The 13,162-nt window shown below is 38.2% G+C and overlaps 1 protein-coding gene and 1 long non-coding RNA gene across 13 annotated transcripts in view; one reads left to right on the forward strand and one right to left on the reverse strand.

Moving 5' to 3' along the window:
- The window catches only part of fat1a (FAT atypical cadherin 1a), a 97,878-nt gene extending 93,655 nt beyond the window's left edge, over positions 1-4,223 (reverse strand). For 11 of the 12 annotated variants that reach the window (XR_533180.1, XR_533182.1, XR_533183.2 and 8 more), the window contains exon 1: positions 1,974-2,091. The gene's annotated coding sequence lies outside the window, so the exon portion shown is untranslated. Of the gene's footprint in view, positions 1-1,973; positions 2,092-4,131 lie in introns of those variants that run through there. The other variant, XM_008403969.2, reaches the window with a different exon arrangement.
- Positions 4,224-4,383: 160 nt separating this feature from the next.
- The window catches only part of LOC108166306 (uncharacterized), a 15,049-nt gene continuing 6,270 nt past the window's right edge, over positions 4,384-13,162 (forward strand). The window contains exons 1-2 of the long non-coding RNA XR_001776626.1: positions 4,384-4,466; positions 9,641-9,693. This is a non-coding gene — a long non-coding RNA (uncharacterized LOC108166306). The remainder of the gene's footprint in view (positions 4,467-9,640; positions 9,694-13,162) is intronic.

The following is a 13,162-nucleotide window of genomic DNA, read 5'->3' on the forward strand; positions in this document are numbered from 1 at the left end:
GCCAGGCTGGTGAGTGGCTTGATGGGTTCCATGTGGAAATAGGATGAAGCAGAGCAGCCAATCGGATGACAGATCTGAGCTGGCAGTGCGCCTATTATGAGCACATTGCCAAGATAGCAACCATGCACCCTTCTCAATGTTAAATTGAACTCAAATGTGTAAATCATAGCCAAAATAAACAAAAAGGGGTGAAATGTTTTTCACAGATTTTACATTTTGGAATTAAAATAAGGCAGAGTACACCATTTATAGTCACTCCTGACTTTGAAAGATACAAGTTGTATGCATTTTCTTTTACTCTGATAAAATGTAAACTGAAAAAATAAAATGTAAGCTGGGTAGTGAAGTGTAGATGTCCACTGCAGGATTTTAAAAATGTTCCATTTTTAAAAAGCACCATGAAAATACTTGTATAGTGTTGTGCATACATGGGTTGATGACATCACAAGAGGTATCAGATTTAAGCTTGATCAGCTGGTTTTCATAAGCATTATGGAGGATGAGCAGTTTCTTTAGACATTTTAATGTAGATTGTGGAGCACTACAGCTGCATTTAAGTTACAAGCGGTTTCTCCATGATGGATGCAGCGGTGAAGGAAAGCACAACATTAGATGGAAAATTCATTAAGGATTATGAACAGAATTCTACTAATCAGTTTTTGTATACATTTGCCATTTGTATGATTACAGATAATGTAATCTGGCATATCCATTATGCCCTGCTCCACTTTAAAAACCACTTTCATGTGTTTGACTGTTGCATAATTTGATGAAAATCCATGCAAAGTTGCCACATAGCTCAAAGGTGTACATAAGGAATATAAACAATCAAAAGCAACATAAAGATGCATTTGATTGAAAACATGCAAGTTAAGAAAAAATAAATAAAACCACTGCAATAAGGTCCCTAACGCCTTCTGTGATGTCACTGGAATTATGCATAAAAGCTTGACTTTCAAGAAGAAATATTTTACAATGTACATTTCATTTACAACAAAAGAGCAAAGCAAATACAGAAAATGTTCATGTTCTGCAGGTGATAATCTAAATCTAAAGTGAATTTGATTTTACAGAAAGCTACCTAGGTAGCTGTAAAACTACAATTATTGAAAATTATTGAAGAAAAAATAAACAGAGACGCTGTGTACATGAACGGGTTAAAGAAAAATCAGCGCCGAGGCGGCTGGGAAACTGTTGGGAGCCGCTTTTCAGCCTCCCTCCTGGCTGTGTGGGAGTCCATACAAAGACAAATAAAAAGCAAGACGTTGCCATGTCTGCGCAAGAATGCTTCTCATAAAAACCCTACATTATTGACGTTTGGCGTGTCACAAATCACCCTCTTAGGGTTTAGTTATTAAAGCTTTCAGCGGGGTTAATAAGTGACGCGGTATGAGAGCAAACGCACCTTAAATCGGAAAATATTCCCTGCAGGTATGAAAAGAACCATCTTGAGGAAGCGCATTGTGACATTTTCAAATCAAGCACAGAACTTCGTTTCTATTTCCAGTCCCCCAAAAAAAGTATGTAATTTGAAGCAGTTGCTTGAATGCATCTGGCAACGAACTTAAGATGCTTTTGTTTTAAGAAATAAAAGTTAACAGTTAAAGATAATAAGTTGGGTGCCTGGAAAGTCTTTCATTTCTAACCCCATCCCCCAACTCTCCCCATTCACTCTTTGGAACGATGGCAGTCGAGCGCTGGGCAGAGATTTGCTTTAAAAAAAGAAAAAAAAGCCACAGCACCGGAGCAAACAGCGCATAAACCTTCCTCAGAGTGACTAATATGTGCGTTTGTAATCTCGAAGTTGGAAATAAATAGTTTGTTTTGTTCAAAGCAAACTTCTGTGGAGAAGGCACGCAGCAGCGGTTGGTTTTCACAGCCCGAAGCTCACAATAGCGTCAACTTTTCTCCACCTTAAAAAGATGCGAAAGCGGCCAATTAGGGGAAACCCGTTAGGATATGAAACAACGTACCTCTCTTATTATTAATAATCTCGAAGATTCGGAGGTTTGGCATGAAGTTTCTGTAGTCCAAATCTCCGCATGGTAATACGTGGACTTCTCTCCTCTCCGTTACTCCTTCTGCCACCAGTCGGCAGGCTCTGTTTTTTCCACGCTCACTAACTCGCTCCTTTCTCTCTTCCACTTGAACCAATATCTCTCCGCGCTGCGCACGTCCGGATCTACTTACCAGGCCGGCAGCGGCGGCAGCAGCAAGGCGCTCCGGACCCGGGCGCCGGACCCGGGCGCCGGACTGTCCTTGCTCAGTTTTACCGGGAATATTTTGTCAATTGCTAAACCTGCCTGATTGGATGCTGTCTAGTAATACAAAAGTGTAACAACTGATACAAAATATCAATTACTGCATATTTTTAGTACATTTAAATGTGTATTTATTATGAGCTGTTTTGAAAAATATTTTAAAGTTTTCCAACTTTAAAAAAAAAAAAGTAAATTTGTGATAATTGAATTAGGCTAACCAACTGACAACCAACCCTTTCTATGTCATCATTGACTTCATACTATTCAGCTATAAATGCACCAACCAACAGTCAAAGATTGGAATTGGCCAATTGTTCCTTGTTTGGCTCCAAAAAGTAGATTTTTTTCTTTCATATTCACTAAATGCCTTAAACGTTTAATCTCTCACCATCTGTTAATCTGTTAATAGCCAATATTTTAAGTTTTTGAAGTTAATGAAAGTCAGATCAATGTTCAATGTATAAATAGGGATAATCTTGAAAATCCTTGAATTTCCAATGGAAATTAACATCCCTAATAAAAGAACCCAATTTTACTCTATATTGTTTGTGTGACCTTGCTATGCTGCTAAAACAAAAGATAATTCCTCCGTAACCTCAATTCAGCCTACTTTGTGCATGTCTTCCAGGCAATAAGAACATAATCTATTTTAATTACATTTCTTTTTAGCTTAATTTGATGAACAGCCAAAGTTTATAAAGAAAGCACAGCCAGTCTTCCCAAATGAGAATTACCAGGTGGCTCATATGTTTTACATTTTTTAGATTAAAGGTTTCCATATTAATTCCACTCAGCTTTTTTGTATATTGCCAAATTAAAACAAGTATTTTGTAGAATCTACTTTACTCCAAAGTATTTTCAATTCATTCCCCTCAGAAAATAATTTCTCCCATTCTCAATGACTCTCTACAATAATCCATACAGGAGTAGAAGGTGATCAACATAAGTTATCGATTTCAAGTGATGCTTATGAAGTGTGGCAAAGGTAATCATATTTTAGATATTATGGGTTTTTAAAAAAAATGTTTATCTATTTGCCTGTTGCTGCTTTAGGAAAAATATCTATCTATCTATCTATCTATCTATCTATCTATCTATCTATCTATCTATCTATCTATCTATCTATCTATCTATCTATCTATCTATCTATCTATNCTATCTATCTATCTATCTATCTATCTATCTATCTATCTATCTATCTATCTATCTATCTATCTATCTATCTATCTATCTATCTATCTATCTATCTACATACAAGGCAATTTAATCCTATTAATAAAACAATACAGTCAAATTCTGCTGCCCCATTATTGCAATTGCTAAAAAAGTTGCCTGTCTACGGAAGCCCAGCTGTATGATGTGCTGTACTTTTTGTGTTTGTTTTCTTTTTTTGTTTGTTTTTTTCCTCATATCCAGAAAAAAAAAAAACCGCGTCCTGCAGTGATGCCGTGCAATTATCGCTGCTCGGAGACGCGCTCAGCCTCCTCTCGGGTCAGTCACCCGGACTGTTCTGGATCTCCCTCTTCCGGCCGGAGCTGCTGTGCGGCGGATGGCGCTGTGTCTCTGCTCTGGTCCGGACCGCGGAGATCCAGCTGATGCCCCCCTTGAAGGAAAAGCCTGTGCTGCTCGCGGCTTGCTTGACAACCTGTCATCATCCGCTGATGATGAAGTGTTCTGTGCGCGCGCGTTCCATGCGTTTACAAGTGTACATGTCCGCGTGCGCGTTTCTGGGCGAGCGGATTAAAGCCCAGAAACGCGCTGTTAAAGATGCTGCTGAGTCGAAACTTTTTAAAAAGTATAGTTAAAAAAATAAGTAAAAAAAAAAAAAAAATCATTGAGAAAGATCACACCAGAATACATTTTTACCCACCTCTAAAGTTTACCTCCCATAAATCCTGGTTGTCTCACATGACGGACTCCTCCTGTTCAGCAGGAAGCTCCGTTTCTCCTCAGTCCTTCAGATTCGATCCGCTCACACACATCCTGCATAGTGCTGCTGTACAGCAGGAGATGTGGTTCACTCCGCGTCTCTCCAGCAGAATGGCACAGGTGGGGTGGCATGCTGTTGCTACCTTCAGGTGATTTAGGAAATATCGCGATCCGTCCAGGCGCTCGGAAGCAGACGAGAATAGTAAAGATTGCGGTGTAGCTGCTATCCCTTCAGCAGGATCGAGAGAAGATAACAGCATCGGTGATATCAGGATGGTATCTGCTTTCTGCTTATCTGATCATTTCATGCTGATAGTTTAAAACGTAATGGAGTCATTAAAATTCGTGGCTGCGCAGATTCTGCTGAAGCTTGTAAAAGTCTTCATGCATGTGCAGTTTCTTGTAAAAAAATATTTATGCCAGATAACGACAGCATGTTTTTTGTTTTGTTTATATGGAATTTCATGTGAAAGACCAACACAAAGTAGAGCACATGCCACACTTTTCAGAATTCTAGACACCGCAACGAAAATCTAAATTTTATGGAAAAAAATGTGTGTGTGAGTGTGCGTGCTGTGTGCGTGTGTGTGTGTGTGTGTAGGGGTGTGTGCGTGCGTTCGCGCGCGCGCGCGCGTGTGTGTGCGTGTGCGTGTGTGTGTGTGTGTGTGTGTGTGTGTGTGTGTGTGTGTGTGTGTGTGTGTTATTTTGGCAATGACTTAAAGATGGCCATACACTATAAAATCTAATTAGTTGGTCTCGTGCAAATTTGTCACCAGAAATTTTTTTTAGCAAAGTAATCATAAGATCAGCGAGTGAAAAAAGCTTATTTATTTTAAATATTCAGCACTAAGTCAGTACAAAAACGTATTTTCTTTTAAACCTTAATGCAGACTGCTTACAAATTTAACTCCACTGAAAATTACTAAATGCCTAAAACTTCACAATTTCACTTAAATTAAACAAATTTCCTTAAATGGGTTTTTGTCCTCTCTCATTCTCTCTCCCCATCTCTCTTTTTTTCTCTTACATTTCTTGTCTGTTTTAGCTGAAATTGATTCAAAAGAACACTCAGTTGATTCAGCTCCATTACATAGTCCGATTTAGTAAAAGACTTCACATGGTTGATAAAAGTTTCATTTATGTTCTGTGGACTTTATGTTCATAAATTTTGGTTTAGTACTAATTTCTAAGCATGCATTTAATCCACCAAAAACAACAAAAATTCTGCTCATCCTGCACTAAAATAGAGGAGATTCTGATCTAACCTTTCCTCTCATTAACAAATGAATTTGAACAAATGAATAAAAGTGTCATGAGGATAGAGCCTTGTGGAACCCCACACATGGGAATGGTTCATCTAGAAAAGAGATGTCCAAACTTTTTCTCACATGGACCAAAATCATTAAGTCAAAAGTACAAATGGTCCAAAAACTATAAGCATTCTAAAAGCTAACGCTATATTAAAAAAAAATCTGTCAATTTCTTTTATCTGCTCAAGGATAAACCCAGAATGCAATATTTTAATAAATTAAAGTAGAAAAATAATGTGTATAGCATTGATGAGCCAAAATTCCAGTTTTGCAGGTTTGCATCATTAAAAGGAAAATATTTTCAATTTGCAAATTACTTGAGACTCATTTGGGAAACAGCACACACAAAATGTGTCTATTTTCAGCTCTAGAACAGGATTTAGGTCACTTTGTCTGAAAACACCTGCTGTGTTTGGTCAAGCTTAATAAATTAATCAAATGCAGATTTGGGTGCATTAAAGTTTGTTTAGAGTAAAAGTCCCTGGATGCATGTAGTCAGATTCACTATGCAATTAAAGAAAATGCTAAAAGGCTGGATTAATATTTTGTGTTGTGCCTGACTTGTTTTTTTTTCTCTTACAATTTTGTCCTGATAAATTAAATACCATCTCTGTAGTAAATTAAACACCATCACCTTTGATTGTGGGTCAAAATAGTTTAATTCTCAAATTTCAATCAGGGGCCCAGAAAACGAGTCCAGGGGCGCCAAACGGCCCATGAGCACACTTTGGAAAAGCCTGATCTAGATCTGGTCCCAGTCTACAAAGAAACATCAAAAAGAATACAATAATTTTATCGTCAGTGTGTTTAATGTGATAGCAGCAACATGACAAATGGAAGCACAGGCACTAAAAATAAGCATAACAATAAAAATGGAAGTAAAAACTGAATGAATCTGGCACATCACCAAAAACAATCACATCCTGTTTTTGTCTATCAATCTGTGTGTTGAAATTAGCTGCCTCAAACACTGCACTGGGATCCGGCGATAAAGGAAATGGATGAACCATAATTGTTTTATCATTGCAAGTTCACCTTTTAACAGATGTGCACTTGTGACCCCCATCTAGAGTTTTAGTGGTAAACTTTGCTGAAGCGAACGTCGTCCCGAACATGTGGCCAACAGCTAAACCAGACACCATGCTGGGAAGGAGCTTCCAAAAAAATGCCAGAGCAAAGAGAGGGGCAGTTGAGCCAGAGCAAGAATGTGAGAATTCTTACCTAACGTCCGTTCAGCATTGGCTCATTAAAGTCACATATGCCCACAGGCTGAGTAAACGAAGGAGACCTATGGGCTTGCTGGGCATATTTGTGGAACAGAGGGAAGGAGGGAAGAAGAAAACAAGCCTTTTGTGTTCGAGAGTGAGTGTGCAATATTTCAGTTGTCTTCTTTAAATGATGCTCTGTTTGTTCTCTCTCAGAGTTTTGTCCTGTGCGCTATCTGTGGCTGCAATTTTCTTTCATAGACTTGCTCTCTGATCTGCCTGTAAAGCTTTAATTGAATTCAGGTCAGGTGATGCCCTGGGCGGCTTCCACTGCTTTGATCTCGCAAAGTGTTTGCAGTCCTGCCTAGCGTGGTCAGGTCCTTCTGCCTTATAGACCTTATATAGTGGTATAGTGAGGGACCTCTAGCCCCTGAACAACAGATTAAATCCACCACGCAGTGGGAATTTAATATAATCTGAAATTGCTAAGCATAGGAGAGGGAATTGTACCTTTCCAAGGATGCAGTCTAACCTGTTTGCAGACCTAAGCAGAGAAGGTATTAAAGCCAAACGGCTGCAGATGACTCGCAGTGCAGAGTACGCAAACACCTTCCATATTCTAGCTTCAAGCAAGCTGTTCACATGACTCAAGTTTACAAAAAAAGGCAAAAACAAATTCAGTACATCAGTTTTTTTTAACTAGAAGAAGACAATTTTTAAGTAAGAAGTTTCAAACTGAGAATCTGTTAATTCACAAATTTATTGTAAAAACAAAGTGATCATATTTCTCTTGTTTGGAGTTTATTAATGACCGCAGTTAGGATGTCAGAAACGCAGCACCTGACACAATTTTTGATGCCCAAGGAGCAGGAAGATAATAAATCTTCAGACTCCAAGATAACAATGCCTCTTCACTGGCTTGGGACCAGTCACTATGGTAACCAGGTGCTTGAAGGGCTTGGCAGTCCTTGCGCTCTGCTGTTTGTGGTTTTAGCTCAAATGTTTGCCACAGTTTCAGAATACTGGGTTTGCAGTTGAGATGACACTTCGTCATCTTGACAGAAAAATGTTAGTTCCCTACAAAGAACCAAAACAAGCAGAAGTATATGTGTTGTGTTCTCCCAGGATGCCCCCGTGACCCACTGCAGGTGGTGGGAGACAGGAGGACTCTGGCTGAAATAACATCACTGTAGGATGTCGTCTCTTCATGCATGAAGCTGTTGCTGAACTGCAGAGCCCCTTCAGTGACAGACTGCTGCATCCTGAGTGAACAAAGCAGTGTCACCTCAGATCCTTCCTCCCAGCAGTAGCTGTCAGACTCTAGAGCCATCACTGCTCCCAAAAAACTCAATGAGTGTTTACATTCCTGTTGACACTTACGTGTCTGCTGTTATTGTACATCTGCTTTTTCTGCAGTGCATTGATATGTTACTGTACTGTAATTTATTGGTTTCACAAATGGTGACTGTATTCAAACTCAAAAATACTTTACTGATCCCAAAAGGAAATTAAGTGTTGTTGTAAGGCATATCAATTCAGATTCTTTAAGTAGTGACTGTAGATAGTGATGCCTCTCTTGTAGCGGTCTGTATTACAGTGAATCTGAAGAAGCCTCTGACTGAAGACATTCTGTTTTCCCAAGACAGTCTCATGACGAGGATGGTCAGTCAGTGTCGTCCATCATTTTCTTGGTTTTATAAAGTATACTTCTTTGCATCATCAAAGTATGATGGGTTCTTTTTTAAAATGGTTTTATGAAGTAAAACACTTTGAACAGCCTTGTTGAAGACATGTTCTAAATAAACCTGATCAATTGTATTATAAATACTCAGTTGTCTTTTTAATGTTCAATACACATGCACATCATCTACATCAAAAATGTCATACTATTCAGTTGCATCCCATGTGGCATAATAAAGGACATTTATATTATCTTCTATATCTGGCTATAAATGATCAATAAGGGATGAACATCAGTGCCAGGCAGGTTGCATTCTGGGTACATTTACTGTTCGCTGGCTGAATCCTCTGCACCTTCACCTTCTTAAGAAGTCACTCCGATCCTCTTAACATATCTAAGAATTGTTCTTATCTCTAATGAAAACACAAAAAACTTTGCATCCTACAACTTGGAACCAGAATAAGTAAAATAGTGGCACCAAGCCTGAATCTATTCATTAAAGTTTGATTTAACAATTTAGAAGAGAGATTTATCCAGACAATTCTTCCTTGGATCTTTCAAATGGCTATTAAATGAAAGCTGTCATCTGTAACTTTATTAACTAGGAATTTGAAATCTCAACACCAGCCTTTTGGTTTCACATGAGACATTTTTTTTTGTTTAATGCTTCACTATGTAAATCACATTTTGTTCTCCACATTACACTGGATTTTGTTCATTGTACTTAACTGTTAAAATCAGAAGCTCTGAATGTACAACATTCCCTTCTGCTTTTGATTCAAAGTTACTTTGACAGGAAATTCATCCCTAAGATTGATGTGTTGGGAGCGAAGCCAATTTCTGAAATTCTATTAAACCCCAAATTATTTTCAAATCTCCTTTAGAAACAACTTGATTGTGATAGCCAAAGACAGAGAACATGCAATGTCAGGTCAAGTGGACTTGAATACCAATGAATAATTTTTTTTTTCTTCTAGGCATAAAAGTCTGGATGAAAGGAGAACATTTAATAGTCAGATAATACTAATCAGTATAGTATCCTGGGCAAGCTAGTTTGGACAGAGAGGTGTGGTCAATTCACAACTGTTCATCTCAGTTGTGAATTGAGATGAACAGTCTAAGTGGGAATAATGAATCAGTCTGAAGACTTGGTGCAGAGAGAATGAGCTTGAGTTTATGATGTTTGGATATGGAGTGTAGATGGAACAAACTGATCGTAAACTGTTTTCATTTGTTCACCTGACTTGATACCAGGGTGACTTATTCACCCAGGAGTTTGGCAATGAGGCCTGATGTGAAGACATAAGGTACAAAGCTGATCTGAAATCCTTCTCATAGAATTCGGGAGACAAAAGAGGACAGAATTGTTTTCATCCTCATTCTGCTGATATGAACTATTAGGTAACTCACTTTAACTGCCTTTGCTGCAGGTTCCTTTAAATGTTCTGCTCCACGGCGCTATGCAAATGAGACATGTTATAGGGTCTAATGTACACATCAAATTCTGCACAACATTTGTGTCATTTCAGGCTTCACTGTATGGAAAAAGTAAAAAAGACAAAAGCTGTTCTAAAGACACAGAGGTCCCTTAAACGTTAAATGATTATTAACAGAGGAGTTTTAAACAAGACACATGCAGAAATGGGTTGAGATTAAAAAGGCGGCATTCTGTGCTTGAGGAGATTTTATAAAATGTCATGATTTACAGGAGTGAGGACTGCAGAATGATCTCAGCATTACTGAAGTTTTGTAGTTTTGTAGAATCCTCATGGGGAAGTATAGCTAGTGTCAAACTCTTTTGTAGCGTCATGTCAGGGATTAGTCCTAAAGTAACTCCTTCCTTCCTTTGTGTTGTTTTTTTTTGTTGCATTTGTGGGAAATCACCTTCCTAATTCCAATTTTCTTCACAATGACTTTAAGTGAGCTCCTCTCACATTTTACAGCTGCCCATTTTACTGGGAGCCCCGATTATTCTACTGCAGTTCATTTGTATTACAGCTCTCTCCCTGAGCACTGAACTTAAAATGCCCTTTATAAAGCAGATTAATTATCGGGGAAACACCTACCTCTGTCCTCTTTGTCCCGGTTGTTTCACAGGACAAAGATTTGAACTCAGCAGTGGATAATTTGGTGTAATCCATTCGTTTTGTAACTATATCTACCTGAGTCTAAACAATCGTTATTATAAATCTGAACAGAAATGCATCAAATATATAGGGTCATCTGGTAAATATGTGCACAGCGTACAGGGTTAAAAGTAAACCAGTAGCTGCGTTTCCATTACAAATGTGCTTAAATTTTTTTTATATTCTGCTAATGTTGAAGAAACACAATTTCAGGTAACACTTTATTTGAAGGGGGTGAATAAGACTGTCATGACACTGTCATAAACATGACATAACACCTGTCACGAACATGAATAAGCCTTCATGAATATTTATGACTGTTGTCATAAAGTGTCATTCGGTAAATTATGACACTTTAAATACAAAGTTGACATTATTGAAAATTGAAGTCTTTGTTATGACAACTTGACATTAACCAATAAATCATTACTGATATAAATTTGTTATAAAAGTATTACTGATTGCACTTTAAAAATTGTGTTAGGTAACATAAAGTTACCTAACTTTATGTTATTAAAGGTAAAGTTTAAACAGTAATGATTTCTTGGTTAATGTCAAGTTGTCATAACAAAGACATTTTGAATAATGTCAACTTTGTATTAAAAGTGTCATAATTTGCCGAATGATGCTTTATGACAACAGTTATAAATATTCATAAAGGCTTATTCATGTTCATGACAGGTGTTATGTCATGTTGATGAAAGTGTCATGTCAGTCTTATTCACACCCCTTCAAATAAAGTGTTACCCAAGGTGTTTACATTAAATAAGAAATTAAATTAACATCACATGTGAATAAGAATGTGACAAGTCATTAAAAATCATGGTAGAGACATATATAGACAGTCATATGAAATATAATCAGAATGAATCCATGGTGCTTACGCTCATCATCTATCATTCACCAGAGACGTCAGCATTTTATTCAGGCTTTCAATATTTTCCCCAAACTACGTTTTGGGGAAACTGCAGTTTGTGATTTTACATTAGAGCTGCGGATTCAACACGTTGGAATGACACACATCATTTTATGAACTGTGATGCTGTGAGAGCTCTGGTGGAGCCAGCTGCACATTGTCTGGAAAACACCAGAACAAACCGTCGTCCTCCTTCTACTTCTTGTTTTTGATCACATGACTCATCTGATGCGAAAAAAGTGTCCATTGAAGTTTTGTGATATATGTGTCATGTATCCATTGAACAGATTTATTTACAATATTTCCATTTGTGGAATTTTATGGTTTATGGAAATGCTGCTAATGTTTCTCTGACCCCATGATGCCATTCTTTGCTGTAGTTCTCCAACAAAGAGTTGGCGATTTTTTTATTTTTTTTTTAACTTCTGTTAGCATCCTGCTCAGAGGGCATTGTAGCAACACAGCAAAATTCAACTGCATTGAAACGTCCAGATCAGACAAACAATGTCCTCTCCTTAGCCTGTGACTAATGTCTTAAGCTCTGTGTTTCCTGCAACTTGAAAGTGGAGGGAGATTAGGGAGAGATATAAGTGATTAGTATGTGTGCCTTCAGCACCAGAGCACCTAGGTATCTGTTTCCCCACCATCATATCAGTGCAGATAGAATCTGAATCCTGAGGCAGAGCTTAACTGTAAGCGAGATGGGAATAACTGAGCCTCCGTCCCTTTGTGACGTGTCCTCATGTACATAAACTGACCCTGCAACAGGAGGCGGCTGCTGCTGCGGCTCTCTGGGGAACTAGACCTTTGCAAAACATTTCACAAGAGCCAGAGCTCTTCATATTCAGCTTTAGCCTTTTACATAATAGAACTGCTGCTAGTTGAATTGAAGAAATTTAAATGAAATCATAAAAAACTATTGACATTCTCTTCCTGGCCCTGAAGCGAAAGACAAACTGCTGTGCTCTGAAAACAGTTTTCCATCCCCTGAGATGCCTCAAGCAAGGCAAGAGATTAGCTTACTGGAGCCCCTTTCTGTAATTACCTAAAAGATGACACAAAAATACACTGAGCTATATCTGGAGCAACCTGTTTGGAGAGTTAACACTCCTGCATTATTTACTGGAGCTGCTGTCTTGAGAGAGCACGAGTGCAAGGTAGAATCACGGAGTCCTGAGGGAAATTAATAAGCTCCTTTTCCTTCTTTAAACTCTACATTTGACTTGGATTGCTTTGCAGTTAGCTACAATAGCTTGTAGTCCAAATAAGGTTGCTCTCTCATGAGAGGGACTCAGATGGATCACGGTTGTAATTCACCGCTTTGTTTGCTTTATGGTTCTAAAAAAAAAAAGGAAATCAAAGTCCATGTTGCTCTCAGGTAAAGGGAGGGCACTGGTGATCATTTATGTTTTTAAAAAGGAGTGTCAGCTTTTTTCTTCCCCTCTTTCTTATCCCTCTCACATCAGTATGACAGAGAATGAGGCAGAGATGGATGGTGGCGTTATCTTAAACTTGTGCAGGGGGTTCCAGTAGTAAAGGAGTATTCCCTTTGAGACAGCATGTTGGCTTCAGACATCTCTAAAAATACAGCTCTGTATCCAGCAAAATAATAAGGTGGACTCATATATTCACTTATATATTAACCACAGAGTCTATGTCATATCTCTGGGAAACAAAATCTGTCTTTGTTGTGAAGTGGAAGGAAAATGATACAGGGGTTTATATATATATATA

Source organism: Poecilia reticulata, linkage group LG1, assembly GCF_000633615.1.
Source record: "Poecilia reticulata strain Guanapo linkage group LG1, Guppy_female_1.0+MT, whole genome shotgun sequence".
Classification (NCBI taxonomy): Eukaryota; Metazoa; Chordata; class Actinopteri; order Cyprinodontiformes; family Poeciliidae; genus Poecilia; species Poecilia reticulata.